The following is a 16,457-nucleotide window of genomic DNA, read 5'->3' on the forward strand; positions in this document are numbered from 1 at the left end:
TTTCTTCATGCGCTTTACACCAATATGACCCAAACGGCAGTGCCACAAATAAGTTGCACTATCATTATCAACTCTGCATCTTTTGGCTTCAACATTATGAATATGTGTATCACTACTATCGAGATTCAACAAAAATAGACCACTCTTCAAGGGTGCATGACCATAAAAGATATTACTCATATAAGTAGAACAACCATTATTCTCAGATTTAAATGAATAACCGTTTCGCATGAAACAAGATCCAGATATAATGTTCATGCTCAACGCTAGCACCAAATAACAATTATTCAGGTCTAAAACTAATCCCGAAGGTAGATGTAGATGTAGCATGCCGACGGCGATCACATCGACTTTGGAACCATTTCCCACGCGCATCGTCACCTCGTCCTTAGCCAATCTTCGCTCAATCCGTAGTCCCTGTTTTGAGTTGCAAATATTAGCAATAGAACCAGTATCAAATACCCAGGTGCTACTATGAGCTTTAGCAAGGTACACATCAATAACATGTATATCACATATACCTTTGTTCACCTGGCCATCCTTCTTATCCACTAAATACTTGGGGCAGTTCCGCTTCCAGTGACCAGTCTGTTTGCAGTAGAAGCACTCAGTCTCAGGCTTAGGTCCAGATTTAGGTTTCTTCTCCTGAGCAGCAACTTGTCTGCTGTTCTTCTTGAAGTTCCCCTTCTTCTTCCCTTTACCCTTTTTCTTGAAACTGGTGTCTTGTTGACCATCAACACTTGATGCTCCTTCTTGATTTCTACCTCCGCAGCCTTTAGCATTGCGAAGAGCTCTGGAATTGCCTTATCCATCCCTTGCATATTATAGTTCATCACGAAGCTCTGTAGCTTGGTGGCAGTGATTGAAGAATTCGGTCAATGACACTATCATCTGGAAGATTAACTCCCAGTTGAATCAAGTGGTTATTATACCCAGACATTTTGAGTATATGTTCACTGACAGAACTAATCTCCTCCACCTTGCAGCTGTAGAACTTATTGGAGACTTCATATCTCTCAATCCGGGCATTTGCTTGAAATATTAACTTCAACTCCTGGAACATCTCATGTGCTCCATGACGTTCAAAACGTCGTCGAAGTCCCGGTTCTAAGCCGTAAAGCATGGCACACTGAATTATAGAGTAGTCATCAGCTTTGCTCTGCCAGACGTTCTTAACGTCGTCAGTTGCATCTGCAGCAGGCATGGCACCCAGCGGTGCTTCCAGGATGTAATTCTTCTATGCAGCAATTAGGATAATCCTCAAGTTACGGACTCAGTCCATGTAATTGCTACCATCATCTTTCAACTTTGCTTTCTCAAGGAACGCATTAAAATTCAACGGAACAACAGCACGGGCCATCTATCTACAACAACATAGACAAGCAAAATATTATCAGGTACTAAGTTCATGATAAATTTAAGTTCAATTAATCATATTACTTAAGAACTCCCACTTAGATAGACATCTCTATTATCATCTAAGTGATCACGTGATCCAAATCAACTAAACCATAACCGATCATCACGTGAAATGGAGTAGTTTTCAATGGTGAACATCACTATGTTGATCATATCTACTATATGATTCATGTTCGACCTTTCGGTCTCAGTGTTCCGAGGCCATATCTGCATATGCTAGGCTCGTCAACTTTAACCCGAGTATTTTCTGCGTGTGCAAAACTGGCTTGCACCCGTTGTATGTGAACATAGAGCTTATCACACCCGATCATCACGTGGTGTCTCAGCACGACGAACTTTGGCAACGGTGCATACTCAGGGAGAACCCTTGTACCTTGAAATTTAGTGAGAGATCATCTTATAATGCTACCGTCAATCAAAGCAGAATAAGATGCATAAAGGATAAACATCACATGCAATCAATATAAGTGATATGATATGGCCATCATCATCTTGTGCCTTTGATCTCCATCTCCAAAGCACCGTCATGATCACCATCATCACCGGCGCGACACCTTGATCTCCATCGTAGCATCGTTGTCGTCTCGCCAACTATTGCTTCTATGACTATCGCTACCGCTTAGTGATAAAGTAAAGCAATTACAGGGTGATTGCATTGCATACAATAAAGCGACAACCATATGGCTCCTGCCAGTTGCCGATAACTTTGTTACAAAACATGATCATCTCATACAATAAAATATAGCATCATGTCTTGACCATATCACATCACAACATGCCCTGCAAAAACAAGTTAGATGTCCTCTACTTTGTTGTTGCAAGTTTTACATGGCTGCTACGGGCTGAGCAAGAACCGTTCTTACCTACGCATCAAAACCACAACGATAGTTCGTCAAGTTAGTGTTGTTTTAACCTTCTCAAGGACCGGGCGTAGTCACACTCGGCTCAACTAAAGTTGGAGAAACTGACACCCGCCAGCCACCTGTGTGCAAAGCACGTCGGTAGAACCAGTCTCGCGTAAGCGTACGCGTAATGTCGGTCTGGGCCGCTTCATCCAACAATACCGCCGAACCAAAGTATGACATGCTGGTAAGCAGTATGACTTGTATCGCCCACAACTCACTTGTGTTCTACTCGTGCATATAACATCTACGCATAAACCTGGCTCGGATGCCACTGTTGGGGAACGTAGTAATTTCAAAAAAAATCCTACGCACACACAAGATGATGGTGATGCATAGCAACGAGAGGGGAGAGTGTCGTCCACGTACCCTCGTAGACCATAAGCGGAAGCGTTATGACAACGCGGTTGATGTAGTCGTACGTCTTCACGATCGACCGATCCTCAGTACCAAACGTACGGCACCTTCGCATTCAGCACAGGTTCAGCTCGGTGACGTCCCGCGAACTCACGATCCAGTAGAGCTTCAGGGAAGAGCTTCATCAGCATGACGGCGTGGTGACGGTGTTGATGAAGTTACCGATGCAGGGCTTCGCCTAAGCACCGCTACGATATGACCGAGGTGGATTATGGTGGAGGGGGGCACCGCACATGGCTAAGAGATCAATGATCAATTGTTGTGTCTTGGGGTGCCCCCCTGCCCCCGTATATAAAGGAGCTAGGGGGGAGGTGGCCGGCCAAGGAGGAGGGCGCACCAAGTGGGGAGTCCTACTCCCATCGGGAGTAGGACTCCTTCTTTCCTAGTAGGAGTAGGAGAAGGGGGAAGGGAAGGAGAGAGGAGGAAGGAAAGGGGGGCGCCGCCCTTCCCTCCTAGTCCAATTCGGACTAGAGGGGGAGGGGGCGCGCGGCCTGCCCTGGCCGCCCCTCCTCTTCTCCACTAAGGCCCACTAGGCCCATTACACTCCCCGTGGGGTTCCGGTAACCCTCCGGTACTCCGGTATATGTCCGAAACCTCCCGAAACACTTCTGGTGTCCGAACATAGTCATCAAATATATCGATCTTTACGTCTCGACCATTTCGAGACTCCTCGTCATGTCTGTGATCATATCTAGGACTCTGAAATACCTTCGCTACGTCAAAACACAAAAACTCATAATACCGATCGTCACAGAACTTTAAGCGTGCGGACCCTACGGGTTCGAGAACTATGTAGACATGACCGAGACATGTCTCCGGTCAATAACCAATAGCGGAACCTGGATGCTCATATTGGTTCCTACATATTCTACGAAGATCTTTATTGGTCAAACCGCATAACAACATACGTTCTTCCCTTTGTCATCGGTATGTTACTTGCCCGATATTCGATCGTCGGTATCTCAATACCTAGCTCAATCTCGTTACCGGCAAGTCTCTTTACTCGTTCCGTAATGCATCATCCCGCAACTAACTCGTTAGTCACTTTGCTTGCAAGGCTTATAGTGATGTGCGTTACTGAGAGGGCCCAGAGATACCTCTCCGACAACCGGAGTGACAAATCCTAATCTCGATCTATGCCAACTCTACAAACACCATCGGAGACACCTGTAGAGCACCTTTATAATCACCCAGTTACGTTGTGACGTTTGGTAGCACAAAAAGTGTTCCTCCAGTATTCGGGAGTTGCATAATCTCATAGTCATAGGAACATGTATAAGTCATGGAGAAAGCAATAGCAGTAAACTAAATGATCAAGTGCTAAGCTAACGAAATGGTTCAAGTCAATCACATCATTGATCCCGTTAATCAAATGACAACTCATGTCTATGGCTAGGAAACTCAACCATCTTTGATCAATGAGCTAGTCAAGTAGAGGCATACTAGTGACACTATGTTTGTCTATGTATTCACACATGTATTATGTTTCCGGTTAATACAATTCTAGCATGAATAATAAACATTGATCATGACATGAGGAAATAAATAATAACTTTATTATTGCCTCTAGGGCATATTTTCTTCACTCACAGGCCTAGGAACCTTGACAGCTGATTTATATTGCTTTTTCTTTTTAGTTTTAACAGAAGAGATATGTTCATATATATGTTCTTCTTGGTCTAACCATTCTAAATTCACAGGGGTGTTCCTACCCAAACCATCAACCACAACTAGGTCATCATGTTCCCGACTTGTAGTAGCATTCTTCTGTTTATCTTCTAATTCCCTTCGGACACATTCTAGCTCTCTAATAATGTCAACAGCAGTAAAGTCATCATCAGGTATATCTACCCCCCATCCTATTAGCCCTACTAATCAACTCATTGTTAGATAGGACATCAAAGGAGTTTTTGTGAGCAGGTGTTTCGTTACCTTCCAGATTTTTCTTGCTAGCAAGCTTTTTGGCCTTGTCCTCCACCTTGTCCTGCATTCCAGAAGCGTTACTCTTGCTGAATCTTAGTGGAGCCTTAGGTGCTAGTGGAGGAGTAAGGATGATCTCCTCAACGCTTTCAGGAGGTGGAAGTTGTACCATGTAACTGCTTGAAGTATTTAGCCCAGGGTCCACCTCACCAGTTACCTCCACAATCTAAGATGAGTTAGTAGCAGTTTGGCAAGGCACAATTTTTTATATTATGGGCAACATTTTCACCTGAATATCTTGGACAGCAGTCTCAATAGTATCAGGGGTCCCGGAAACAATCCAGTTTGAGGAGTCCACAGCCTTTTCTTGAATTTTTTCATCAATTCTCTCTGCATTGTTTCGATAAGTAGGGAATTGTCTGCATCACTTTCAGAGGAGATAGATCCATCTTTTTCATCGCATAGCAGGCGACAGGCCTTACCACCACGATAAGAACTCCCAAGGATGCCACGTCCAGCGGACTCAGAGTGTGTCTCTGCTTTATCTTGTTCAGCACACTTCCTTTTAGGGGTTTGGTCTGGTTTGGTTCTTTCATCAGGAATGGGGCCCACAATCTCTTCCTCAATAGGATTTCTAACCAAAACCTCCTAGATCTCATAAGTGAACCTGTAAAAGCATCCTGCTAGCATCCTTCAGCAGTGGCAGGAAGTTGGGCTACCCATCGACATCCAATTTTAGCTCTAACTGAAGAAGGACGATTTATAGTTGACATGTCTACTTCCAGGGTAATCCCAACCAAACCTCCCACATAAGCTACAGTCCTATCACATCTCTTGTTAAGTGGAATTTTTCCAATCCTAACCCAGGCAATCTCCAACAGTCCCTCGGAGTCGATGTCCTCGGACCAGGGGGAAAATTTGACACTGACACCACATTTTTCAGCTTAATATTTTCAACAAAAAGAGCTCTGTGTACCTCCCTAGGATTCAGCATTCTCATCACGAACTTTTTTGGAGCAAAGAATCTGGCAGAACAGCGCCATCCTTGTCCAACGTACACACTTAACTCGTGCTCAATATCTTTGGTTTGAGCAGAGCCATCAGTTATGGTAACCACAATGTTGTATACGTTTTCCCTAGTTTGCCTATCCACACTGAAATCAGGAATGTAAAAGAACCCCAGCCCCTTAGAGTGAAATGCACACATCGCAGGTGTGTGATCCCAAGGAAAGAATTCATTGCACACAATGGACAGGTGGCCTCTCTTCTTACATCTCTCACAAAAAGCTTGTGGGCATCTGACAGTAAGTGACCAGGCAAGTGGCGGATCTGGCAAACATCACAGGGAGGAGCGATAGTACCAGAGGAGGAGTACCCGCGGTTCCTTGGAGAGGTGTTGTTCTTGTCGAAGACGCGAGGGACCTTGCCATTGTCGTTGTCCCCTCCACGTCTCTCTTGACGGTGAGGAGGAGCTGCCTGCTGCCCCTCGATCGCCGCCGGCTCGTGCGACTCCTGCAGATCACCATCGTCCCCATCCCATCGGGTTTGCCGAGTTCGAGTTGCCTGCAGACCACCGGCCGCCTCCTCCCACTTGTCATTGGTCGTGGAGGAGCTCCCCATCTCCGTCTTGCCCTTCCACACATGGGAATCGAAACCGCGGCCGCGGCCACGATCGAATCGCCCAGCACCGCGACCCTGACGGCCCGCACCAAAGCCATCCCCTCTCATCTCAACAGGCGTGCTTTCTTTGGATCTATCAGGAGGATTTGTGGGGGAATGAGAAGCAACTACTTGAGCAAAAGAGTGGAGATCTCCATGGATTTTGCCTTCCCACCAGGAGAAGTTTGGATGAACCCTAGATCTGGCGAGAGGCGGAGCGCTCTAGAAGTGGGCGAAGCTCTCGTCGAGATCCAAAATGGAGGAAGGGGTAGCAACCGCACGTTTAATACCCGCGGCGCCCCCAGAAACCCTAGGTCCATCCCTCTCATGGCGGTCGAATCCCCCCTCACCCACGTGGCACGCATCCGACCCATGGCGGACCGGTCCACGCCCTAACACCCCGGGGCCATCTGTCATATGTGGCGGTCGACGGTGCGTGCCCAGATCCATGCGCCCGCACCCGTGTACCATGTAAGACCTCGGTGGGCCATACAACGGTGCACCCTCGCCGGAAACCACATCGCTCGTCGGAAGTCGGTCACAAACCCTAGCAAAGTGGCAGGGGAACGAAACAATATCCCCGATGTCGACCGACTCACCAGATCTGAGGTAGCGTGCATCCACCATGTGCCCTGTTGAGTCGATGAGCACGATCCGGAGCGCCTCCCTGCGCAGCCACAGTTCGTCGTCGTCGAGCGTGACGTGCCGCGTGGCCGCCAAGTCCGCCACGAACCGGACTCTCCAACTGACGTCACTCTCCATCGGGTCCTCTAGCCCAAGGATTCCTGTTGAAAGAGCTGTCTATTCCACTTGCGCGAAATCTCCCGAGTGACCAGGTGAATTAGCGATAACATTCCCTTCTTCCTTTCCTTCGTAGTGTGCGTGTAGCAAGTAGCAACCTTCCATCCAGCTCGCGATGCTTCTCATACGCGTCCATGATTGGGGCTACATCGCCGGCATTTTGGCCAGGGAAGCGATCGAGTCCCAAACGGTATGCGAAAATGACACTCGATGATGAGATGGGCGGTGTTTCCAGATTTCTCTCAGAGTGGGCAGAAATAGTTGTTCTCCCATCCTTGTCACGTCAGAGCATCCGCCGTTAGGATCTTCCCAATTATCGTCGTCCAGATAAAGAAGCGGCATTTGCCCGACGACCATGCTGACCAAATTAGCTTGTACCCCTGCATGGGAATCGTTCCTTCAAATTGCAGTAGGTAGGTTGATTTGGCGTTGTATTCACGATCCGCCGTGAAGCACCACAGGATGGTGTTGGGCTATCCGTCTTGCAGTACCACCTCATCCAGGAGCGCTGCAAGTTTAGAGAGTTTAGTGAGCATGTCATCTGAAAGCCCTGTCGCCAGGTCGGACAGCCAAGTCTCATTTAGCATCGCGTCGCGAACACAACGATTTTTGTGAGTGGAGATCTTGAACAGCATGGGGGTAACCACCTTGGGGAAATGGCTATGCAGCCAACGGTCGCTCCAGAAATTAGCCAAGTGACAATCCCCAAGTGTGACCTCTGTTGCCATGGAGAACAACAAACGGCCAGCCTTGTCGCAAGGGAGTGTCGGCCGCGCCCATGGCCGCGTCGAAGAGCTGCACCAAATTTGGCAAGGTCGAGCACGCCTAGTCCACTTTTCAAACGTGCTTTGGCCGGCAAATGAGGCTCTAGGCCACTCTGCACTTTCCGGTGTTACAATCTAAAAAAGAACTCCATAGCCAAGCCCGACAGATTTGCACCAAGCGCTTAATCACCCAAGCCGACATCTTACGGACTGTGAGGTTAGTCCCAATTTTAATAGCACGAGGCGGCCAGATTTCGCCATCAGCCCTCCTTTCCGTCCAGCCGCCCTGTGTTTCAAACCTGGTCAGCAAAGGGTCAAGGTCGATCTTTGTGAGGTTTCTTAATGAAAGAGGCATTTCAAGATCCGCCCAGTGGAGCCAGAATGCGATGGTGGTCTAAAGCATCATAACTCTGATTGTAAGTTCCCTTTGTGTAAAGAATCGGATAACAAGTTCTAAAATTCTACGGAACAAGACCTTGTATTCAAAAATCCACTTACAGCCTATGAGCTTCCGGTTGTCCGTAGTTGATATTAATAACCTTAAGCCCTTGTATATGACTTCAATTTTTCTAACACATATAATTCATTCTATAGTTACACCTGAACTCACAATCTGCAAAGTCTGTTATTTAATACACAATTGGACCAGTGGCACCTGCACATACATGGTCAGGGAGCACGGGGGCTGAAAGTATGAGAGTTCTAATGTTATTATCCCAATAAATTAGCTGAATATACTGTAGGTGACTCACCAAAAAAGATGGTACCAAACCTTGCGCGTTAATAAATCTACAGTTCGAACTTCAAAGCATCCACGGGCGAAGATCAGACATTGGCACTAAATACAGCAGGAAGTGAATCGGGCAATTTTCTAGTAAAAACAAGAAAAGGTTAATTAGTTTCAGACTTAGGATCCGACACACCAACTGAATATGACACAGAGTGAGACAAACAATTTTAATGATGGAATGAATAAAAAAAATTAGAATCAGACTTATGATGCTTTAGACCCCTTATTACACCATCTGTTAGAGTTGTGTCGAATATTGTGTACAAGGCAGGTTACAGTTGGACTCTGGGTAGTATTGTGTTTAGATAGGATATGGAGTCGTGTCATAATAGGACACTTATATCCTAGGCCTCTCATATATAATGGGAGTAGACACACGATGTAACCTATGCCAACATAATAGCACATGCGCGCAGGGGGAGCCGGTGGCATGTGCCGGCGCCCGGGTGGCCGGTGTGCGGTATTGTGACGGTGTCACGGGGAGGAGCGCCCGTAGTCATGCCCCAGTGATGTAGCCATATCGGTGGACCTCGTTAACAAATCTCGGTGTCGTGCTCGTGTGATTGCTTGGTCCTCAGATGATCGATGGTATGCCTCGGATTTATTTTAACAAGTGATATCATGAGCTAGGTTATTCGAAGGCTGTGGATTATTGATCTAAAGGTTGAAGCGAAACGTCAAGTTGGATCGTGGTTGCCAAGGCTTCCCACCCGAGCCATGAAGCTGAGACACGGCGACTTTGACGACGTGAAAAGCAGAGATCGCGAGATCGGAAGCGGCGACGTGATTCATGTCAGTGACGTAATAGCAACATACGGGCAAGAGGCAACATATCCGATTGAATCGGACGAGTACAGGCGGCTGCAGGACCAGATCAATCGTTTCGATCGGTGGCAATCTCGGCGATCTGTGTGGATGGCGAAGGCGGATTTGGCCGCGCGAGGCCGAACACACAAGGTTGCGGTGCGCAGGCTGGGCGAGGGGTAGTGTGGCGCGCTGGCCCAGGCCGGGCAAGGAGGCTGGCCGAAACTAGGTCGTGGTCGTTGTGCTTGTGCATGCTGGCCGAGTAGTGCACATTGCAGGGTACGTGCGAGATTTGTTTGGACAAAAAGAATCGGCACAAGGACCAAAGGTCTGATTGTGAAGCCTGTCAGGAAAGAAAGAAAAAGGAAAGTCCAGAAGCTACATACGTGTGGTTATTAGGACTATGCTGATCTCCTTTGGATTATTCACACGGGAAAGCATAAAGGTTTTCTTTGGTTTTTTCTTTGGTGGTACGTATTTGTGTATGGATGGCGATGGTCACAGAGACGACTTGAAGAGTCTGGAGTGTGTCGTGCAGCCAAAAAAGTTCAGCTGGGTTGGACTAGATAGTCTGGCGGATCGACGTGAGACGGTTGGAACAGAAGACAGTGATGGGATCGGCGATGACGAGATAGAAGCGTGATGCTGATGGTAACCGACTTCTGGGGTGTGGAAACACGTGGCGCAGGCCCGAGGGCTTGTGTAGCTTTGACAAGACTATGGAGCGAGGTTGATTCAAGACGGTGCACACGGAGCTTGAAGTTGACGGGGCGCGGGGGTGGACTGATCATCTACCATGGAGTCATGTTGAAGGTGGAGCTGGATTGAGGGGCTACGGTGTAAGGATCCAGGGAATCGAAGCCTATTCAGCAAGGGGGGAAAGCGAGTACACGTAGTTTGGACTGGAGCCCAGTGGTCTGATGGAAGCGTGAAACTCGTCATCGGTCGGTGATGATCGATGGTACTCTGCACTGGGGGTTGAGTGGTGTGGGTTCGCAACCCTTGAGACTTGACCGGGACAGCGGAGGCTCGACGCGGTAATAGCGGCGAGGTGTGCGGTACGCACGGGACATGAAGACGGGCCAGGGCTTTGGTGGTCATACATGTGGTGAGACAACTGCGAATTTGACTTGGGATGACTACAAGCAACGGTGTAATTCTTTCAAGTTTCAGACAGACGGTCAAGAAAGGAACGGTGATGTTGAGTTCAGGTAACTCTTATGTATGACAACCAATATGTGAGTTGTTCATTTTTCACGCAGGTCAGTGATCAGTGTGATTGCGTTGCACATATACTTTGGAAGTTGGGAGCACAAACTAGAGTAACAACGAACTTAATTTTGCTCGAGTGTTGACTGTGGTCAAGAAAAGGAGGGGCTATAAGTTGCAGGTGGAGTCATATGGAGTCTTTGGAGTAGCAGCGGTGCTCATGCGATAAGCTCAAGTCCAATGTACATGGAAGTTTGACGCATTGACGAATTCAAGACGGTGGAGAATATTCGCCAAGGTGGGGTTTGTTAGAGTTGTGTCGAATATTGTGTAAAAGGTGGTTACAGTTGGACTCTGAGTAGTATTGTGTTTAGATAGAATATGGAGTCATGTCCTAATAGGACACTTGTATCCTAGACCTCTCATATATAGTGGGGGTAGACACACGATATAACCGATGTCAACATAATAGCTCAGACGCGCAGGGGGAGCCGGTGGCGTGTGCCGGCGCCCGGGTGGCCGGTGTGCGGTATTGTGACGGTGTCACGGGGAGGAGCGCCCGTAGTCATGCCCCGGTGATGTAGCCATATCGGTGGACCTCGTTAACAAATCTCAGTGTCGTGCTCGTGTGATTGCTTGGTCCTCAGATGATCAATGGTATGCCTCGGATTTATTTTAACAAGTGATATCATGAGCTAGGTTATTCGAAGGCTGTGGATTATTGATCTAAAGGTTGAAGCGAAACGTCAAGTTGGATCGTGGTTGCCAAGGCTTCCCACCCGAGCCATGAAACTGAGACACGGCGACTTTAACGACGTGAAAAGCAGGGATCGCGAGATCGGAAGCGGCGACGTGATTCATGTCAGTGACGTAATAGCAACATACGGGCAAGAGGCAACATATCCGATTGAATCGGACGCGTACAGGCGGCTGCAGGACCAGATCAATCGTTTCGATCGGTGGCAATCTCGGCGATCTGTGTGGATGGCGAAGGCGGATTTGGCCGCGCGAGGCCGAACACACAAGGTTGCGGTGCGCAGGCTGGGCGAGGGGTAGTGTGGCGCGCTGGCCCAGGCCGGGCAAGGAGGCTGGCCGAAACTAGGTCGTGGTCGTTGTGCTTGTGCATGCTGGCCGAGTAGTGCACATTGCAGGGTACGTGCGAGATTTGTTTGGGCAAAAAGAATCGGCACAAGGACCAAAGGTCTGATTGTGAAGCCTGTCAAGAAAGAAAGAAAACGGAAATTCCAGAAGCTACATACGTGTGGTTATTAGGACTATGCTGATCTCCTTTGGATTATTCACACGGGAAAGCATAAAGGTTTTCTTTGGTTTTTTCTTTGGTGGTACATATTTGTGTATGGATGGCGACGGTCACAGAGACGACTTGAAGAGTCTGGAGTGTGTCGTGCAGCCAAAAAAGTTCAGCTGGGTTGCACTAGATAGTCTGACGGATCGACGTGAATCGGTTTGAACAGAAGACAGTGATGGGATCGGCGATGACGAGATAGAAGCGTGATGCTGATGGTAACCGACTTCTGGGGTGTGGAAACACGTGGCGCAGGCCCGAGGGCTTGTGTAGCTTTGACAAGACTATGGAGCGAGGTTGATTCAAGACGGTGCACACGGAGCTTGAAGTTGACGGGGCGCGGGGGTGGACTGATCATCTACCATGGAGTCATGTTGAAGGTGGAGCTGGATTGAGGGGCTACGGTGTAAGGATCCAGGGAATCGAAGCCTATTCAGCAAGGGGGAAAAGCGAGTACACGTAGTTTGGACTGGAGCCCAGTGGTCTGATGGAAGCGTGAAACTCGTCATCGGTCGGTGATGATCGATGGTACTCTGCACTGGGGGTTGAGTGGTGTGGGTTCGCAACCCTTGAGACTTGACCGGGACAGCGGAGGCTCGACGCGGTAATAGCGGCGAGGTGTGCAGTACGCACGGGACATGAAGACGGGCCAGGGCTTTGGTGGTCATACATGTGGTGAGACAACTGCGAATTTGACTTGGGATGACTACAAGCAACGGTGTAATTCTTTCAAGTTTCAGACAGACCGTCAAGAAAGGAGCGGTGATGTTGAGTTCAGGTAACTCTTATGTATGACACCCAATATGTGAGTTGTTCATTTTTCACGGAGGTCAGTGATCAGTGTGATTGCGTTGCACATATACTTTGGAAGTTGGGAGCACAAACTAGAGTAACAACGAACTTAATTTTGCTCGAGTGTTGACTGTGGTCAAGAAAAGGAGGGGCTATAAGTTGCAGGTGGAGTCATATGGAGTCTTTGGAGTAGCAGCGGTGCTCATGCGATAAGCTCAAGTCCAATGTACATGGAAGTTTGACGCATTGACGAATTCAAGACGGTGGAGAATATTCGCCAAGGTGGGGTTTGTTAGAGTTGTGTCGAATATTGTGTAAAAGGTGGTTACAGTTGGACGCTGAGTAGTATTGTGTTTAGATAGAATATGGAGTCATGTCCTAATAGGACACTTGTATCCTAGACCTCTCATATATAGTGGGGGTAGACACACGATATAACCGATGTCAACATAATAGCTCAGACGCGCAGGGGGAGCCGGTGGCGTGTGCCGGCGCCCGGGTGGCCGGTGTGCGGTATTGTGACGGTGTCACGGGGAGGAGCGCCCGTAGTCATGCCCCGGTGATGTAGCCATATCGGTGGACCTCGTTAACAAATCTCGGTGTTGTGCTCGTGTGATTGCTTGGTCCTCAGATGATCGATGGTATGCCTCGGATTTATTTTAACAAGTGATATCATGAGCTAGGTTATTCGAAGGCTGTGGATTATTGATCTAAAGGTTGAAGCGAAACGTCAAGTTGGATCGTGGTTGCCAAGGCTTCCCACCCGAGCCATGAAGCTGAGACACGGCGACTTTGACGACATGAAAAGCAGGGATCGCGAGATCGGAAGCGGCGACGTGATTCATGTCAGTGACGTAATAGCAACATACGGGCAAGAGGCAACATATCCGATTGAATCGGACGCGTACAGGCGGCTGCAGGACCAGATCAATCGTTTCGATCGGTGGCAATCTCGGCGATCTGTGTGGATGGCGAAGGCGGATTTGGCCGCGCGAGGCCGAACACACAAGGTTGCGGTGCGCAGGCTGGGCGAAGGGGTAGTGTGGCGCGCTGGCCCAGGCCGGGCAAGGAGGCTGGCCGAAACTAGGTCGTGGTCGTTGTGCTTGTGCATGCTGGCCGAGTAGTGCACATTGCAGGGTAGGTGCGAGATTTGTTTGGACAAAAAGAATCGGCACAAGGACCAAAGGTCTGATTGTGAAGCATGTCAAGAAAGAAAGAAAAAGGAAAGTCCAGAAGCTACATACGTGTGGTTATTAGGACTATGCTGATCTCCTTTGGATTATTCACACGGGAAAGCATAAAGGTTTTCTTTGGTTTTTTCTTTGGTGGTACATATTTGTGTATGGATGGCGATGGTCACAGAGACGACTTGAAGAGTCTAGAGTGTGTCGTGCAGCCAAAAAAGTTCAGCTGGGTTGGACTAGATAGTCTGACGGATCGACGTGAGTCGGTTGGAACAGAAGACAGTGATGGGATCGGCGATGACGAGATAGAAGCGTGATGTTGATGGTAACCGACTTCTGGGGTGTGGAAACACGTGGCGCAGGCCCGAGGGCTTGTGTAGCTTTGACAAGAGTGGCGCGAGGTTGATTCAAGACGGTGCACACGGAGCTTGAAGTTGACGGGGCGCGGGGGTGGACTGATCATCTACCATGGAGTCATGTTGAAGGTGGAGCTGGATTGAGGGGCTACGGTGTAAGGATCCAGGGAATCGAAGCCTATTCAGCAAGGGGGAAAAGCGAGTACACGTAGTTTGGACTGGAGCCCAGTGGTCTGATGGAAGCGTGAAACTCGTCATCGGTCGGTGATGATCGATGGTACTCTGCAGTGGGGGTTGAGTGGTGTGGGTTCGCAACCCTTGAGACTTGACCGGGACAGCGGAGGCTCGACGCGGTAATAGCAGCGAGGTGTGCGGTACGCACGGGACATGAAGACGGGCCAGGGCTTTGGTGGTCATACATGTGGTGAGACAACTGCGAATTTGACTTGGGATGACTACAAGCAACGGTGTAATTCTTTCAAGTTTCAGACAGACGATCAAGAAAGGAGCGGTGATGTTGAGTTCAGGTAACTCTTATGTATGACACCCAATATGTGAGTTGTTCATTTTTCACGCAGGTCAGTGATCAGTGTGATTGCGTTGCACAGATACTTTGGAAGTTGGGAGCACAAACTAGAGTAACAAGGAACTTAATTTTGCTCGAGTGTTGACTGTGGTCAAGAAAAGGGGGGACTATAAGTTGCAGGCGGAGTCATATGGAGTCTTTGGAGTAGCAGCGGTGCTCATGCGATAAGCTCAAGTCCAATGTACATGGAAGTTTGACGCATTGACGAATTCAAGACGGTGGAGAATATTCGCCAAGGTGGGGTTTGTTAGAGTTGTGTCAAATATTGTGTAAAAGGTGGTTACAGTTGGAGTCTGAGTAGTATTGTGTTTAGATAGAATATGGAGTCGTGTCCTAATAGGAAACTTGTATCCTAGACCTCTCATATATAGTGGGGGTAGACACACGATATAACCGATGTCAACATAATAGCTCAGACGCGCAGGGGGAGCCGGTGGCATGTGCCGGCACCCGGGTGGCCGGTGTGCGGTATTGTGACGGTGTCACGGGGAGGAGCGCCCGTAGTCATGCCCCGGTGATGTAGCCATATCGGTGGACCTCGTTAACAAATCTCGGTGTCGTGCTCGTGTGATTGCTTGGTCCTCAGATGATCGATGGTATGCCTCGGATTTACTTTAACAAGTGATATCATGAGCTAGGTTATTCGAAGGCTGTGGATTATTGATCTAAAGGTTGAAGCGAAACGTCAAGTTGGATCGTGGTTGCCAAGGCTTCCCACCCGAGCCATGAAGCTGAGACACGGCGACTTTGACGACGTGAAAAGCAGGGATCGCGAGATCGGAAGCGGCGACGTGATTCATGTCAGTGACGTAATAGCAACATACGGGCAAGAGGCAACATATCCGATTGAATCGGACGCGTACAGGCGGCTGCAAGACCAGATCAATCGTTTCGATCGGTGGCAACCTCGGCGATCTGTGTGGATGGCGAAGGCGGATTTGGCCGCGCGAGGCCGAACACACAAGGTTGCGGTGCGCAGGCTGGGCGAGGGGTAGTGTGGCGCGCTGGCCCAGGCCGGGCAAGGAGGCTGGCCGAAACTAGGTCGTGGTCGTTGTGCTTGTGCATGCTGGCCGAGTAGTGCACATTGCAGGGTAGGTGCGAGATTTGTTTGGACAAAAAGAATCGGCACAAGGACCAAAGGTCTGATTGTGAAGCATGTCAAGAAAGAAAGAAAAAGGAAAGTCCAGAAGCTACATACGTGTGGTTATTAGGACTATGCTGATCTCCTTTGGATTATTCACACGGCAAAGCATAAAGGTTTTCTTTGGTTTTTTCTTTGGTGGTACATATTTGTGTATGGATGGCGATGGTCACAGAGACGACTTGAAGAGTCTGGAGTGTGTCGTGCAGCCAAAAAAGTTCAGCTGGGTTGGACTAGATAGTCTGACGGATCGACGTGACTTGGTTGGAACAGAAGACAGTGATGGGATCGGCGATGACGAGATAGAAGCGTGATGCTGATGGTAACCGACTTCTGGGGTGTGGAAACACGTGGCGCAGGCCCGAGGGCTTGTGTAGCTTTGACAAGACTATGGCGCGAGGTTGATT

The sequence above is a fragment of the Triticum aestivum genome, chromosome 7D (assembly GCF_018294505.1).
Source record: "Triticum aestivum cultivar Chinese Spring chromosome 7D, IWGSC CS RefSeq v2.1, whole genome shotgun sequence".
In the NCBI taxonomy this organism is placed as follows: Eukaryota; Viridiplantae; Streptophyta; class Magnoliopsida; order Poales; family Poaceae; genus Triticum; species Triticum aestivum.